Consider the following 18,198-nt stretch of genomic DNA (forward strand, 5'->3'; position numbering starts at 1 on the left):
TGATTTACAGCAAGCGCTGTGAGGAGTAGACCCATGCTTGCCTGTCTGATCCCCTCCCTCACACACAGCAGCACACAGCAGGCACTTAATAAAGGCTAACTGAAGGTGCTCTTGATGTGCAAATGCATAAAACCTTTGGATAAGGGACACCTCGTCCAGTATTCTATAGACTATGTGGGAGATGTGCTGAGAAACCACAACCTCACGGTTTGAGGTTTGGGGTTGAATATAAGCTTTAAGATTTGAGTAAGGCATTAATAATTACCCCCGTGGGGGTCAGAGTACAAGAACCGAGCTCCATAGTTTTCAGTAGCTGATGGTTCACAACAAATTGCCAGACCTTTCTTCTGAGGGCTCTCTCAGGGGGCTTGAACCACTACCAACTGTTTGTTCACCAGGTGAGCAAGTTCACTGTTTCCACCACCCTGGGACTTCACGTTCAGGCTTGGAGAGCCTATTTTCTTTATGTCAAGCATAGCAGGCTAACTTCCTGAGTATGATGCTTAGAACATATGAAGAACTACGTTTTTGATCCAGAAAGATCCTAGAGCATTGGAAGTTGGCATTAGAAGAGAGTGGGCAGCACAGCCCACAATTGCAAGATTGATAAAGAAAACTTCTCTTAATCTGGACAAAGCTGATCCCGAACTCCCTGTGACTGTAACACAATGTCTGCTTCATCGCTGCCAATTCGAATACAAATGTGATCTACTTCCTTTCTCTCATCTGGAGGTGAAGGATGGGGATTAGAAGGAAGGGTGAGAACAACAGATGTGTTAAAACAAGAGAGGCTGTAGCATTGGACCAGAAAAACAAACTCAAGTGTCAGAAAACACCTTTTAACGCCCTTCCTTGGATCCACAGATATATGGAATAAAAGCTAAACACCTAAAACTCACAATTCATGAGCCAGGCGGAGATTCGGGCAGGAAGGCTGCTGTGTGCGCAACATTGAGTTTTCAAAGAATCACAGTTTTACAATGTGGTGGCAGTAGGGTTTACGCATTGGGTTGGGATCAACAAGAGCAACGGTTCTAAGCCACCAGTCACCCCGCGGGAGAAAGACGAGGCTCAATACTTCCTTAAAGAATTACAGTCTTGGAAGCCCACGGGGGCAATCCTACTCTGTCGTATGGGGTTGGCAAGAGTCTGAATAGTGAGTATGGGTTTTTTTTGCTGGTCCCCCACCCCCACCCCACCCCCATTGGTGAAATCCGGCGGATGATGTTGTGCGTGCTGTCCAGCAGATGGCGGTCTGAACCAATTAATGCGAAACAAACGCCAAGGGAGTCAAGCACATTCATAATTTAAGGTTAAAAAGTACCTCCGGTTTTGACTGGTAAATCTCTATTTATATTCTGGTCACACATTCAGGAGATAATGGAGCCCACACCCGCTTCAAAACATACACACGCATGCACGCACAGTTCTCCAACAGGGAATAAAGTAGTAACAACATCACATTATACAGGCAAACAATAAACTGGATTTACATATACACACATATGTGTATGTATAGTTCATCTGTGCTCAGAACGAATCCACCTCCTTCCAATGGGTCCTTCACATTACCTATTTGCTCCTTAAATATATCCAACATTCTCTTTTTCCTAATAATTCTATAAAGAAGACTTAGCTGCCAACCTGAAGAGAGGGAAAGGCCATCAGATAAAACCGTCTTTTTCTTACAGCTAGCATACATACAAGCTCTGTCTGCACACACCCGCCCGTTGCACTGCCCACCCTCCTGTAGCAATAGAGAAACTGCCCCGTGGCCCATCACTCCCAAAAGTTAATTTCGCATATTTTCTAGCCTCTCCCCCTCCCACCTGTTCAGGAACCTTGACCCCTTGACCCGTTAGTTATTCTCTCTCTCTCTCTCTCTCTCTCTCTCTCTCTCTCTCTCTCTCTCTCTCTCTCTCTCTCTCCCTCTCACACACACACACACACACACACACACACTCAAATTTAGCCTCCCCACAATTACTCCTGGCACAGGGGTTATGCACTGGGCTGCTAACCGCGTTAGGAAGACAGCCTTCTGATCCCCGTCGCATGCCCATAAACGGATGCCCCTCCCTCCCTCCCTCCCCTGCCCTCCTTCTGTGGTCACCGATCTGTCTTCTTGTCCTGACCCAAGATAGAAACCAAGACTGCTCTCACCATCGCCTTCCATGGCACTGAATCTAATAGATCGTTTTAGCTGCCATTGTTCCTGACCGCTCAGTGCCATGTAATGCTCTCAACTGGTCCCTTGTGAACACTCCTCCCTTGGCTTCTGAAGCTTTAATGTTCTATGTTCCCTATTTATTTATTTATTCATTCATTCATTCATTCATTTATGACCACGCTGCTCTGCTTCTCTATTCTCCTTAGTTCGTCCTTAAGCAGTTTCTTTTTCTTTTTTTGTATTTGACGGTTTCCCTTAGCTGATCTCATTCATACATTTTCCTGCAAAGAGCTGCAACATACAGATGATTCCCCAATGTACACTCTCGGTTCAGACTCTGGCTCAGACCTTAACTTTATGCATACTGGGCATCGCCTCTGAATATCCCGGATGTTTCTCAAAAGGACGTGCAGATTTGGAGTCATCATCTTCTCCCCCGAACTTGGCCTTCGTCGGTGTCACCCATCTCGGTGATTGGGATGCAGGCCAGGCAGCTTGGCTAGTGCTTCTCTCCTTTGCACCGTTTCTAGTCCTTCATCAAGCCCTGCCCATTGTAGCTCATCAGTGTCTCTCAAACCTATGTGCTCTCTGTCTCTGCCCCGCTCCACTCCATCTCCCTCTGCCACCATCCTGCGACACTAGTCACCTCACTTCTACTGATGGAAGTCCTCATTTAGCGCCAGCATCTGTCTAGCTGTCCCGGCACCCTGCCACTCTGTCCTCTGGGCTGCAGCTGGAGCAGTTACAAAATGCAAATCTGATCATGTTCTCCCCTAGCTGAAAACCTCTCAGTGACTCCCCAGTGCACTCAGGATAAGGACAAAAGCCCTCTGGACTCTGCCTCCTGCCTCTTTCTCAAAGTTCATGCCATGCCACATTGTGTAGCCAAAGCACACTGGCGATTCCGTCCTTCATATTTGGCATACTCCCTCCCACTACAAGACCTTTGTGCACGCTGGTCTCTCTGTCTAGAAAGTTCTTTCTTGCATTGTTTGCCTACTTACTTCCTACTGGCCTTTCTGACTCAAATCAAGGGACACTTCCTTCCTATAGGAAACTTTCCTTGACCTCTCTGGATGGGTCAGTCCCCTTGCCACAAAGTTCCTTTGTTCCAGAGAGCTCACCTTCACACACAGTAACACTTGCCTGTATTTGTGTGAAAACCCTAGCCTCCTTTTGCCTACCATTGCATTTCAGAACCTAGTTAAATGCTTGTTATTTTCATTGGCCACTGTAGCACATAAAAATACCTAGTTGATGCTGACTCGGAGAAACCGCTGTGTGTCAGAGGTAAATTGTACTTCATACAGTTCTCAGCGGCTGATCTTCCAGAAGCAGTTAGCCAGGGCTTTTTTCTATGGCACCTTTGAGTGGACTTGAACCTCTAAACTTTTGGTTAGCCTTCAAGTCTTCACCCTTATACCACCCACGGGTCCTTGCCTAGGACATGTCTGAACCCAACCCACTGCCAGTGAGTTGCTTCCCATCATAATGATCCTGTACAGGATTTCAGAGACTATGGGAATCTGAACTCTTTATGGGAGCAGACAGCCTCATCTTTTGCCTTTGGAGCCGCTCGTAGGTTTGAACCACCAGCCTTGTATTTAGCAGGCCAAGCTTACCTAATATGCCCAGCAAATAGTAGGTAATACATAAATATTTATTAAATTTATACATGCACCGATGTTTATTCTCTGTCAGATTTCTGTTATTTAACAGAGGTGAGTCATGACAGCCACCACACTGACTCTAAGGGTTGGGCCAAATCTCTGTGTGTGTGTGTGTGTGTGTGTGTGTGTGTGTGTGTGTAAATGTAGCTCTATATTGAAATATAACACAACATGTACACCAACGTATAATATAAAGTATTAGAAGTCAAAGAAATCTGTGCTTGGTCACTGTGTCAGTCTGGGTACATTAGAGAAACAAATCCACAGAAACTCATATGTATAAGAGAGAGTTTTATCTAAAGGGTAAGTTCACATCAAGAAAACATCCCCACCCAGTGCTGCCCAAGCCCACAAGTCCAACATTAACCCATATGTCAGACACCAATCCACAAAGTCCTCTTCAATCTCATAAAAACAGATGCAATGAAGCCACCACAAGAGGAAAGCGGAGTCAGTGAATGTGTAAGCATCTCAGCTCTGGCAGGGGGCTCCACACGGGTGCTCCAGCACCCACGGCTGCATCGAGGTAGGTCCATGTGGCTTCTCCTCAGGGATATCTTGCAGGAAGTGAGCCTGGCCAGCTAAAGCAGGGATCTGGCTAAGAAAGCTGCACCCTGGTTCGGCCATCAGAAAGCAAGAGACCCAAGAACTCAAAAGGCGAGGCTCACTGAGCCATTCATCCCTCCGACCTTCAATTAACTCCACATGTATTTATGGGCCAGGTTGGCACAATAAACTTTAACTGTCTCTGACACTTTAGTATGTGTTCTCTGAAACCCAGGATAAGTCATTGTTCCCTGTGGCTACTAGCGACACACGAGTACAAAAACTTGAAAAGCATTGGTAGAAATTAATATATATATATATTCAATGTTCACCCAAAATAAATGTCATTCCTAAATGATTGTCTGTTGTTTCAGATAGTACCATGTTCTTCCTCAAAAGTGGCCTAAAGATGCTGTAGAATAATATATTTCTTTAAAAGATTGATTATTAGAGAATGGCAGTGACTTCTCAAAGATTGTCCCCTATGACCCTGTACAGAGTTGGGCCTGTGGCAGGTGACATTCTCAGGAAAGACCCTGACCCAGTCAGACAGCAGCTGAGTCCTGGTTTCCTCTCTTCCCAGTCCCCCAAGCACTTGCCTTTAGTCTAGCTCCACCTCTCAAGTTGTCTCCTCACTGCTGACATGCTTGTTCTCCCATCTGACTGGAGGGTAATTTGTCACTCCAAGTAGAACGTGGTTAAAGTGGTCCATTCCCAGGGTCTGCGCACAGGTTGGAACTTAGGATTGTGGTGGGGCACGCACAGGGCCCACGGAGGGGAGAAGGGGCTCTTGGGGGGTGGCTGCCACCTTAAACATCACACCCTAACCTGGGCCTTCCCGTCGGAGAAGTGAAGTGATACGACCTCCAAAGAACACAGAGGCTTTAAAAGCATCCTTTCTGTGATAATTCATGGGAACAGCTAAAAGGCATAAACATTAGGGCTTTTATATACAAAGAAATGAACACTTTCACTAATAGATGGCAGCCATTTTAAAGACAATAAACAAAATTAACTAGTCACAGGACACAATATATGTGATTCCTGCCGGGTCCACTCACTAGAGATGGCAAATTACTTATTTAGGTGGGTGTTACTATGAATATTCTCCACCTCCCACGCTACATACACCACCATTCGGAACCACAGTGCCACACGCTGTTCTGTCCACAGGGCCACAATTAAGCAGGTCTGAACATTTGCTGCAAAAATATCTTTTTTTCCCTGAAATATCTGAAAATTTGCTGCAAAAAAATAAGCAGTGTATTTTTCATCAATTTATAATGACCCTATTGGACATGGTGGAAATGTCCCTGTGGGTTTCTAAGACTGTGGCTTTTTTTATAACCCTAACCCTGAGGACTGTAATTCTCGACAGGAGTAGCAAACCTCATCTTTCTCCCTCAGGAGGTTGGTAGTTTCAAACTGCTGGCCTTGTGGTTAACAGTCCAACACAAAACCACTGTCCCACCAAAGGATCGTGCTTGGTAAAGTGAAGAGGCAGTGAAAAAAAAGACGCGGGACAGGATGAGCTGACACAGTGGCTCCAGCAAGGGGCTCCAGCAGCAGAACCATTGTGCGGATGGCACAGGAAGGGACAGCGTTTGAGCCTGTTTCCCCGGGGTTGCTGCACATCCGTACCAACTTGATGGCGCCTAAGAACAACAACAGCCCAGAGTTTTAAATCTTCCTCCGCTCAAACCCTTCAATGGCTTCCCAGGACTCATAGAAAAAGCGTGGTCTACCAGATCTGTGTCCGTGCTTATCACTGGAGCCACAAGGAATTGGCAGTAGGCGGTGGTTTGAAGCTTTATGGGAGTGATGGCTGTTGTCATAAGATATGAACGTCACTGCCAGCCTAACCCTGCTGTCCCTCTGCTGGTTGGCTGTACTGTGGTGTCTACTGTGCTGCTATCAAGTCAAAAGTGATGCCCCTAGCATTTCAAATACCAATAGGGTCGCCCGTGGTGGACAGGGTGCCGCGAAGCCTGCAAACAAACAGACAGGGAGAAGAGTCTATTCTATGTCGCACTGTTGGCCAATGTTGGATCGCAACAAAGCAGTGTCCAACTTGCTTGCTTGGGACAAGTCATCAGGAGGGATCAATGGCTGGAAGAGGGCGTGATGATGTGAAGGAGACCCTTCGTGAGATGAGCTGGCACAGTAGCCACCATGAATTTGAACATGCTGTCATCATGAGAATGACTTAGGGATGGCCAGTGTTTTGGTTTTTGTACCAAAAGTCACCATCAGCCAAAGCCAAGTCCATGACACAAGGGTGTTCTCTCGATGGACTGGGTTACATGGGAAACCAGAAGCAGCATCGCCTCATGCTGTTTGAGCTTCCAAGGAAGGACCTACTGAAAATTTCCGAGATCCAGCTTACCTTTACATATAAGTGCATAGTTTTCTTTGTTTTAAAATATTTTTAAATATATAGTTTCTGTATGGTTTTAGAACATCTTAAATTTTACAAGAATCCAAAGCACTGTGGAGTTTGCAAGAAAGTTCATTTTCTTTTCAGGAAAAATAAAGGGATAACGTATTCACCAGTTTGGGAAATCAGATGATACCACCGAAGCCAACACTACCACATGCCCTCGTGGGCCTGCATATACGGCTGCTGTGTTCAAAGGGGCTTTTTCATATAGCCAGTCATAGGACTGGGAGGGTGGCGCCACATATTAAAGTTCATATCATTTTCTTTTAAAAATTATTTCCTTTTAGAGTACAATGAAGATTCTATACAGATCTGTTTCAATTATAGACACAGAAAAGAAAACAGCATTTGACACCGGCGAGTTCCATAGCAGGAAGGCAAAGGTGAAGTGAGATTTTGACTTATACTCCCGGGGTGTTGGATGTATGTGGTTGAAAACATCACCGCGTATGGCATGTCTACAATCAGCCTCTGCTGTTGGCCTCATGCCACTTCTCTGCCCCCTCCCCCCATACATTCACACTGACCTTCCTGGGGGCTCCTCAAAACCCTCAGGCCTGTGCCCCACGTCGCTGCTCATGGCGTACCCTCCGACTGGCATGCCTCTTGCTTAGACATCAGGGAGAGCCCTCCTTTCACCCAGGTCTTCACTCAGAGGCCACTTCCTGTGAGAGAGCTTTTGTGGCCCCCACTTTTCACCTTCTATTCCCTTGTCATCATTAAAACCCCTCCACAGCATGCATCTGTACGGAGCATCATAATATTTATTTACCTGTCGATCATTCGTCTCTGCCACTGGGATACACATGCCATGAGGGGGTGGGGATGGCTATTTTGGATTCCAGGATCCAGAACATGGAAACTGTCACCAAGTGTGTACTTGACAAATGGTTGAGTGAGTGAATTAATGCATGGAGATATTGCCTGTCTTCCTGCTCTCCTGGGAGCCACGTCACTTTCTCTCCCCTATCTACATAATTTATAGCCAATCTAAGTTCGTATTAATTCTTTCAGATATATCCATCAAATGCCTACCATCTATCAAGCACTGAAAATACAATAATAAATAAAGCATACCCTGTCTGCATACTTTGCAATTAATGATCAGCACCTTGGATGCATTTGACTCCTACTGTAAAAGGACTTAATAAAAAAAAATCACCAAGTTGTATTTTACAGACTACCTTTATAAGACACTCGGTGATCTACATAAAATAGGAGTTAACTCTCAAGGATTAAGAAGAAAAGTACTGAAAGATTTTTCATCAATGTGGCAATCTCGCCTCCAACAATAATGATATCCTTGGTCTCGTCCCCAAACTCCATTCCTCACAGGCTGAGGAAGCAGAAGGCAGGGTGAAGTGACAGTAAGTAGAGGCTTCTAGTTCCCATACATGTAGTTGGTGGGGACCTTTACCTACCTGGCTGTACTAAAGCCCACTTTGTAAGTTTCAAAGGAACCTTCTGATCTTGGTAAGGCTCTCTCTACCCGCCAGAATGATCCAATCTGTCTCTTTTCCTAAGGCATCATAGGCCAGCATCAGCCCAGCCAATAGCACAGAACCACACTGGATGGTGCAGGCAGGGCTTCGGTATCAAGACCTTCTCTCCCTGCTTCCATTTCCCCACCTTGCAACCAGGCACCAAGGTAACTAGAAAACTAATGTCATCTAACTGCTTCTTTGTTAAACAAAAACTAGCTCCCAGGGAGTCAGTTCTGGCTCCTGGAGCCCTCCTGTGGGGCTCGAACTATGCTCCACAGGGTCTGAGAGGGCTGCTTAGCTGCAAGTAGATCTGCAGGGCTTTCTTTTGAGACACCTCTGGATGAACTCAAACTTTCAACCTGTTGATGAGCAGCAAAAGCATATTCATTATCCGTGCCACCCTGGTACTGCACATATTTGATAGGACAGCATTCTTAGAATAGCCAATGTAAGTCTTTCTTGTTTCAAAATGAAGGAAATGGAAGTACGAAGAGGTTCAGCAACTTGACAGAGGTGCAACACACCGGGGTCTTCTGATTCCAGATTAGAACAAGGGAAGTACCGGTTACAGTGGGGCTGGGCAATTACCTATAGGTTCTAGTTCTTGTGGGGAAAAGATTCCATATAAGGAGCCAGATGCATCACAACCAGCTCAAACATCTGACCCAAGTCCACGTCAGTGGGTGTTTGTACCAACACATGCCGGTCCCTACAGTCTGGGCATATTAAGAGCCTATGACGAGGAAGCCTCTAGAAATGAGCAAACCTAAGAACAAACCAGAAAGGACCAGCCATCCTTGGCAGCACCGGCCACCTTAATACATAGAACAATCTCTTTATCGTCTCATAACTGTTCCTCTAAAACAGCCACATTCCAATAGAATGCTACAGCGACATTAGAGAGGGCAAGCATGCGGAGTTACGCTTGGAACCTGTGGTTCGCACACATACCATACAGGCCCACTTCCATTCAGGCCAGCGTTTAAATAATATCCTCTAAACGTACTAACAACGTAAGAAAGGCACAAGGAAGGTCCGCTGAGGAAGTTCTTAAGGATATAGCCACAGGGCTGGTGGGAGAAAGTTCACGTTTGAATGGCGTCTCCACCAAGGTCACAGACAAAGGGAAAGCATGTCAGCTCTGTCTGTAAGGCTTTCAAGTCACTTGTAGATAACGTATTACTTCAAGGGTTGTAAGAGCCCCATTAAAATTATCTTTCAATAAAAAAACAATTGCTACAATCATGTCCCGAAACCAAAAGGACAAACTCACTGTCATTCAATCGATTCTGACGCATCTTGCCTCCTGAAGGCAGGGTGAGCCGCACCTGTGGGTTTCCAACACCGTCATTCTCTCTCTGTGGAAGGAGAACACCTCACCTGTCTCCTGCACAGCAGCGCCAGGGCTCCATACCAACATGAGGTGGGGGGTGGGAGGGGGTGAACATCAGTTTACCTCCACAGTCACCCTGACTGCACCCCCCTTAGTGCAGCCCCTGGCATCGTTTGGTTAAGGCCATATGTGGACCCGTTGTCAGATTACTCAATATGCAAGGGAAACATTGGCTTCTCCTCACTTGCATCCTAATCTGCAGTGAACAATCTCACATTTCCCCACCACATCAAATATTCTGCACCTGCCCAGAGAATCAAAGCCTCTTTTCAAAGTTACAGTCCAGGGCCCGGACGGATGGAGGGCCCGGCAAACAGTGACCGGTGCTTACCTTGCTTACTTGGTAATCTGCTACTGTGTAGATGTTTCCATTATGTGGATGTTTCCATTACCCGCTAGCCCCCACTGGCTATCTTAGAGTTCAAGGGCAAGTCCTCTGAGGCTCATGCGGAGAGAGGCTGATTCTCCCCCAACAACCTGGGAGAAGATGTGCTCCTCAAGCTTCCTGAGTTCGCCTGAGGTGGAGGTCAGTTCCTGCCAGGGGAGGCTCCCTAATAAGCTGGAGGCAATCCGAGAGCCAGCTTAGCCCCCAAATGAACCCCAAGTTACATCCCTATCTGACTAAATTCCCAGTCTGGCTGAAAAGGCCCATTAGGAGGCGGGGAAAGAGAATAAAAGCGCAAGGAGAGAGGACATGAGACTATAAGGACTATAGCAAATAACATTGGGGCAACCACCCACCCCACCCCCACCCCACTCTCAAGCTTGCCCAGCCAACAGGAAAGGTTACAAACTTTTCCACAGCAAGGAGTACTTCTGATTAAGACCAGGGCTTTTGAGTTTCTGGGGACAGGCTACGCCAACCCCTTGCTGGTAATTAGTGTGTTGCCATGTGGCTTATCCCCCTGACACAATGAGCAGCGATTACATTCACCTTATAGATGAGGAAGTGAGTGATGAGCCTTATCGCAAAACGTCCCGGGAATGCAACACAGTTTAGCTGTCAAAGAGTGAAAGGCAACCTCTTAGTCATGACCCCCTCCCATGGTCCAGAAAAGGAGTGCTGACACTGGAGGAGGGCTGGCCATGTCCCGAGGGACGCTGAGAACACTGGGACAATCTTTCTGTCTTGTCAGATAGAGGATGAATCCCAGTGGTCCCAGCACCTGTGACCTGGCATCTCGGGCACTACATACTGCTACCCCATAGGAAGCGAAGGATTCAAAGGCAGCAGACATAGGAACCTCCGCTAGACAAGGAGAATCAGTAAGGGAGGGAAGCAAAACAATGATATGGACGAGGAGGGAAAAGGAGAGGAGGCTTCAGATTCCCAAGGAAAGGAAGGGATTTTAATTCTCTCCCCAACGCCTCCAGGGAGAAATAAATATAATTATCAGCCGAACATGACAGCAAATAAAATAAAAGAGGCACCTGCCAGGTGACCATCTCTGCCGGGACTCGAACCCGGAACCTCTGGATTAGAAGTCCAGCGCGCTCGTCCATTGCGCCACAGAGACCTCACCGCACACACAGCATCAGCACCAGAACTGAAAAAGCACATACCTTCTGCATCACCGAGCCATCTCAGCATCCTGCTCTCTGAGCGGTGGGGGGACAGGGACAGCTGGAAAATCCGGAGTGGAGATCCACCAGCCGGCTCCATCAAAGCTTTTCTCTATATCCTGGATCCTGGGCTCCACAGAGGATTGGAGGAAAGTGACGGTGATCATATTCCTAAACCCAGACTCCCTAACGCGAAAGGACAGAACTAGAGCCACGACTCTCCTCGCCCCTTCAACCCCGAGGGAGGATTCGGAGGCAGCCTCCCCATTCTCATGTTAATTAAGCAGCGCCCTCCCTGCTCCGCCGCCCGAGAAATCCTTTTCTACCTCCACCCCCATTCCCTCAGTTTGGTTCCATCCCAGTCCTGCTATGCTCAGACAGGGGCTGGGCAAAACGGAGGGATTCGGCAACACCCTCCATCCCAGAGACAAAGGAGCGGCTTTCTTGAAGGAAACTGCGTGAGTGTGAACCGGCCGCACTGACTGTCCGGGAATCTGGCCTCCGGGAGACTGGTCCCGATCTCTGCATTCAGGGCTGTGTTTGTCAAGCCAATGGGGAGGAACCCTGTGAGTCTGATCTGATGTTCCTTCAGCGTCGTCGCCGTCTCTAGAATTAAGGATGAAGATGGAATAGTGCATATGCATTAACTCAAATGAGTGTGGTGTGTGAGTGTGTGTGTGCATATAGACAAGGAGGGTGCAAGTAACAGTTCACTGATGAAATACAGAAGTACTCACACAACCCTCCACCAATACCTGCCTCCCCCCCCCCCCCGCCCCTCCCCTTAGCCCTAATTCCTTTCCATTCTTTCCTGGTAGGGTTGCCTAATGCCAACAGGGGGACTCGGAAGCTACCTGAACTTGCTAGAGGCATTCCTAGAATAAACACATGACCCTGCCTCTCTAGCTACATATGAAGGTCTCCAGGCCCATCCCAGAGCAAAGAAAATAATTCTGAGTTTTTAAAGTCTCCTGGAAAATTCAATTTCACAATCACTTTTGGTTATAATTTCCAACCTGCCAGTTCTGCTGAGCGCCCAATCGAAGTCTTTCTTACTTTAACTTACTTTAACTCCAGCTCATTTTCTCCTAACTGCTTCCCAGGGATAATTGACACTGATTCAAAGGCTCTGATTTAGTGCCTGCCACCCCAGCCCACACCCCCACCCCCACTCCCTCGGAAAGGTTACTATCAAGGCTGCCAGCAGATTCAGATGAGCCTCCTCCTCCCTTTTGGGAGGTGCTTCCCTGGCTGGGCCTCAGCTCTGGTCACTGCCAACAGACTGTGAGTAGAACTCAAGAGTGTTCTTTCTGACCCATGAGCCCAGGTGATGGCCATGTGAAGAGACAAGACAAAAGGACGTTCCCCAATTAGGAAGGGTCGCAGGCTCCTCTCCCTCGAAGACCTCCATCGCCTTTAAACTGCACACCTTCGTACAGGTTGATCCGACCCTGGGAAGGAGACGCGGTCAAGAAAGGAACCATTGCAGTCAGGTTTTGAGATGTAGGACAAAGACTGTTAAAAGCAGCCACCTCATCGAGCTTTCTTTCCCTCTTGGGCTTAGAGATAGGAGTTCAGATAAGTGGAATTGATGTATAAATTATAAATCTAAAGCAAGGAGGCACAGAATGGCTACTTTTGGGGACATATTTACCCTAGAGGACGCTAAGCACATGACCGCAGGCTTGCATGCTAGTGCAGAGGTTGTATTGCTTGGAGTGGCTGGTAATGAAGTGCTAGTCCAGGGGTTAATGGGGCCTATAAAGCAGAGCTTAGCCCCACAGACCAGCGGGACATACACTGGCACAAGGGGAGGTAAAGACAATCTTTTCCACCAGGCTTAGTCACTGTTCTTGTACACTCACATGCTCACTCACTCCACTTCTTACCCTAAAAATACTATAAAGTATTGTGTGAGAGCACTAAACTAAAACAGCGAGAAAAGGTTTTCACATGAAAAAAATAAAACACCCATTGATTGTTATCAAGGGTGGGAAGGAAGGAGATAAGTGACTGACTGGAGGGTAGGCATGCTTTCACGTGGGTGACGGGAAGGCGATATATAAGAAGAGGGAGGTCAGCCACAAATGATGGGGGCAGAGGACGACACAAGGAGGAGTGCAAGGGTTAAAGGCCACAGAGATCAATACTGTCTGATGCACAATCATGCAAGAATAGTAGTTGCATGGACAGACACAAAGGTGGAGTGGGCGTGGGAGGGGGAGTAGGAGCATATGCACAAACAAACACGTTTAGCAGAGGACATGTGTACATGGATAGCTACCCTTGCTGCAAATATATCCATAAAGGTGGTGGAGCACACAAAAGGCAAATTTATGAAAACATCTTAGACATAGCCAAACACATTGAGGGAATATTTCCTGGGCATGAGGGCTAAGGACCATAGTCAAGAGGAATGCCAAGGTCAACTGGCATAGCATGATCTAAAAAGACAATGTTCTAAATCCTACTTTGGTGAGTAGCAAGTGAGTAGCCATCAGAGATCAACCGTTGGTATCTCTTTGTCCAAAAGAAAGAAGGAGGGAAACTGAAGAGAGGATCATGAAAATTGAAGATGGCATGGAAACAGTAAGTTCGATGAACTACCAGACCACACAAACATCAATCTCCACGATGAAGATCATCACTAGATGGTATCTGCCTGCTACTTCCGACTACTCTGAAAGGGGCCCTATTAGAAGTCCCTGGATAGAGTGGGAGGAAAATGTGAAACACGCTCAAAATCATAAAAAGGCCAGGTTTGCTGGTGATAATAGAGACTGGTGGAACCCCTGAAGCAATGTCCCTTAGTCAACTTTCAGAGAAGGACTTGAACTCATCCTTGCAGTTCAATTCTCAATGAAACAGTAGACAGGAGGGGGGAAATGACACTAGTGAAGCACACCTGAGACTAATCAGCCATTCGATTCAAAGGGGCAGCAATTTACCCAAGTGCAAAGTTCAGAAAATGAGGAGGAATGAAAAGAAACAACACGGCGAGGAAGTGGGATAAGCACTGCTACCGTAAATACTCGAGTATAAGCCGACCCGATTGTCAGCCAAGGCACCTACTTTCACAAAAGCTGCATGAAAAACCTGCTGAAGAACTCGGCATGTACATGAGTATATGCGGTATTTTGTAGGGATTGCAGTCAATGAGATCTAACAAAATGTATGTGAATTGTCGGGTGGAAATTGATCTACCCTGCCAGCCTTCCCCCAATTCACAGTAAAAAGTTTCTTGGGAAAGAGATACTGTCCTATACTCAAGCTATCTATCAGGTCCTTGAATTTGCCCCCAAACATGTCTACCTCTTAGGACAATTTCTGTTCTTCCACCAGAATGAAGTATCGCAGCTCTCCATTTCCCATCAGTAATTGCATTGACGTTTTCCAATGTTCTCACTTGATACTAGGCAGATGAAGATGAAAGATAAATTGCAACATGATCCCACTCTGAAGGATCACATAAGAAAATTTTCACGCAGCTGTAGGAACTACTACTAAAGACACCAGATATAAGAAGAAATCAATCGTATTAACCACTGAGTGAAGTGGCGAGTTCCCCCAGGTAACACAGTATGTGGCTCTGGAACAGAAAGACCTAGCTTCAATTGCAAACTGTATAACTTATAAATTTTCCTAACAGTTACAAATTTTCCTAACTTCTTTTAAAATCAGTTTCTTCATTTGTGAAGTGGAATCCATAATACACAGCAATGATGTTGATAAAGATGTACTTTTACTGAAATTTCATCATAAAAAATGTTCCTTCCCTTCCTCTATCAGCAATAATCATCAAGTCTATTGCCTGGGGTGCTTCCTCTCTTTTAATATTCTTTATTCATTCCCACCTCCATCCCCCTCCAACTACAGAAATTCCTCCACTCTGACAAACAAACCCACCTTATGTATCTTCCCAGGGTCTGCTAACTAGAGCTAGAGAACTGTACGCAACTCTTTCACTATGTACATGTGGCTTTGAAGTAAAATTGAAAATGAAAAAAAAAACTATCATGGCTCCATTTCTAAAATTTAAAAAAATATTATTCCGATAATGGCGATTTCATTTGTCTGTGAAAATATATTTATGGCTCTCAAATAATATTTTTTCATTTTTATATATTTCCCAAGTTTTATTGGCACATAATTCACATATCATACAATTGAACAATTCAGTTGTTCAATTGCATCAAGGGGAGTTGTACCATCACCACCACATCTATCTTAGAGCCTCCCAACCCCCCTATGGTCACAGAGCCTCACAGTGAGCTGTGCAATCACTTTTCAGTTCTAGTGCTCTCTGCCCCCTCCAGCACTCCCTGATCTGAAACCCCCTGAGACCTCCCTTCCCTCCCCGTCACCCGCCCCCACCCCTGCATTCCCTACAACACCTTATATCAATTATTATCATCACGCATCCATTCCTCCTTGTGCTGCACTGCTGGGAAACCCGAGAAAAGAGTGCAAAACAGATCATGCTAAAGTGGTAAGGATAAGATTGTATTATGACAAAGGCAAAAATACAAATGATGAATAAGAGGGAGAAGACCTCCATCGGTGGTCAAAAAGCCAGGGAAGAAATTTCAGTCATGGGACATCTAAGAGATATTTGCACCCAGTACTCAATGGTCTCTGCCTGATAGTAAGACGGTTTTTGACTCCTGCCTTGGCTAGCATGGATCTGCCAGCAGCTGGTACTGACTAGATACTCTGCAGATGGGTTTGGGCTCCCACTGTCCTCCTTAGCCATGTACAAATTGGGTGTTCATAATTTTAGCTCTGATACGTCTCTCTTCACTGCTTTTGAATTTTATAATTGTCATCTTTGGATCACACAAGCTGGTGTGCTTCCTCTGTGGACTTAGTTGGCTCCTCACTTAGATGGCTGCTTGTTTGAATACAAGCCTTTCAGACCCCAGACACTTTGGAGCAGTTTTAAAATCATTATGAAGGACAGGATTGGCTCTTCTGTCTCAAAAGTTGGCTGACCCCTGATCTAGGTCAGCAAAAGTCATCTGGACTAATACAAGTTTATTTATCAAAAGATAAATAAATAGATGTCTCTCTGACATGTCTCATTTTACATTATCATCCATAAAGCAAAGTATTAGATCGATGGAGTAAGACACCGAATAGTCATACAGCTGACCCAGCCCTTATACCCTCATCTCCCAATCCCCATAACTGCCCCCCTCCCCACCCCACCGCCAGATCGTCACCAACTGTTGCCCACAGAGGTTGCTCCTAATTATGGTGACCTCGGTGTGTGTGTCAGAGTAGGACTGGGCTTTATAGGGTTTTCAGTGACTGATTTGTGTGGTTGTGTGAAAAGCAAGCGTGAGTAATGTCTCTAAAATTGATTTGGGGCTTTTTTTAAAGGAAGAATTCATTCAAAGAAAGTGGTACTTTTTAAAGGGGTAGGAGAGATGAGGGTAAGCCACTCAAATTGATTGAACACAGCACTGTATTTTTCTTCTTCTTCTTTTTAACTAGGTAGATGGCATTTGTGTTTATGCAAACCCCTTAGAGGATAAGTACATTTCTCTTCCAAAAAATGTGTACTGATTTCACTCTCCACAGATCTGTGACTCAAACATTACTCATGCTGCTAATTGAATACCTCTCTTTGACCCTACAGACAAACTGATGATGCTCATCCATTATTTAATTCATGAAGTGTTGCTGGGATACATATGACAGATGCCAAAAATTCTCCCTTTGGACCAGAAACATATACATTTAAAACCCCACATCCATTCCTGGCCCTTTTCACAGCTTCCCCACAGGTCCAATAGCAACAATTTCCTGTTTTAAGTACTAAGGGATATTAGTGAAATAGTCATATGGCTAACCCAACCCTTAATCTCCATTCACATCTTCCACTCCCTACAACTCCTCAACTTTACTCCAAGTTGCTGTTGAGTCAATTCTCACTAACAGCGACTCCATGGGTGTCAGGGTAGAACTGTGCCCCATGGTATTTGCAAGGAATCAAGAAGTAGGTTGCTTGTGTTTTTTCAAGATGCCTCTGAGTGGACTAGAACCTGCAACCTTTTGGTGAGATGTCAAGCATGTTAACTGTATACAATACCCAGGGACTCTCAAATTATGCTCACTCCCATGTATTATGAGCACATCCTCCTGAAATGGTTTCCATATACCATCTTCCGCTATAGGTACCGACTACCTGCCTCCTACCCACCTGGGAATCAGCCCACCTGAGAGCCTCTGTCATCACTGCCCAGGCGCACTGAGTAAGATGTTCTGAAGTGCCCAGCCGATGGATGGTGCTAGGTCCATCCTTCAGAATGAACAGTTTGTCATCCCTCTAACCCGCATGGGAAGGCAAACATTGACATACTCACAAAGGAAGGGGGCTTCAGTTCCATAAGGGGGGATGTGTTATGAATTGTTAGTTCTGCAGAGTGGGGCCTAACACCGTTGGCCTGTCTACACATTGCTCACAACATTCAATCCCCTCTCCTATCTTCTAAGAAGGAAAGAGTAGCATGATTAAGGTAAGAATTCAACTTCAGGATCAAGGCAAATGAGAGTAAATGCATATGCCATTGCTTGACTCACTTCATTCAACTTTCTGCAGCCATTCCAGCTCTTGGCTGGACTGCTCAGGTCAGTCAGGCATATCAAACCTTCCCTAACATCTACCTTCAGTCAATCTGTCTAGACAAACAGCTAGGCCTCCAGGGCCAAAGTCAAGGTATAGTCCATAATGAAATCACTCTCCTAAGCGAGCTTTTGGAATGGGGAAGCATCTGGGGGTGGAATCTCTCTTTCCTGACAGCTCTAGCTCCCACTCCTCCAAGCACTCCCCAGGAAGGTGGCCAGGGAATTCTAGAGAGAATGTCTCCCAGGTTGTGAAACCGCCCTTTTTGAGGAACAGGAGCAAACTAGCAGGGCTTGCTGAAGGA

The 18,198-nt window shown here is 46.0% G+C and overlaps 1 non-coding gene across 1 annotated transcript; it reads right to left on the minus strand.

Moving 5' to 3' along the window:
* Positions 1–11,146: 11,146 nt before the first annotated feature.
* TRNAR-UCU (transfer RNA arginine (anticodon UCU)) lies at positions 11,147–11,220 on the minus strand. The gene has a single exon. It is a non-coding gene; the product is annotated as a tRNA-Arg (tRNA).
* Positions 11,221–18,198: the final 6,978 nt, after the last annotated feature.

The sequence above is a fragment of the Tenrec ecaudatus genome, chromosome 1 (assembly GCF_050624435.1).
Source record: "Tenrec ecaudatus isolate mTenEca1 chromosome 1, mTenEca1.hap1, whole genome shotgun sequence".
Taxonomy (NCBI): Eukaryota; Metazoa; Chordata; class Mammalia; order Afrosoricida; family Tenrecidae; genus Tenrec; species Tenrec ecaudatus.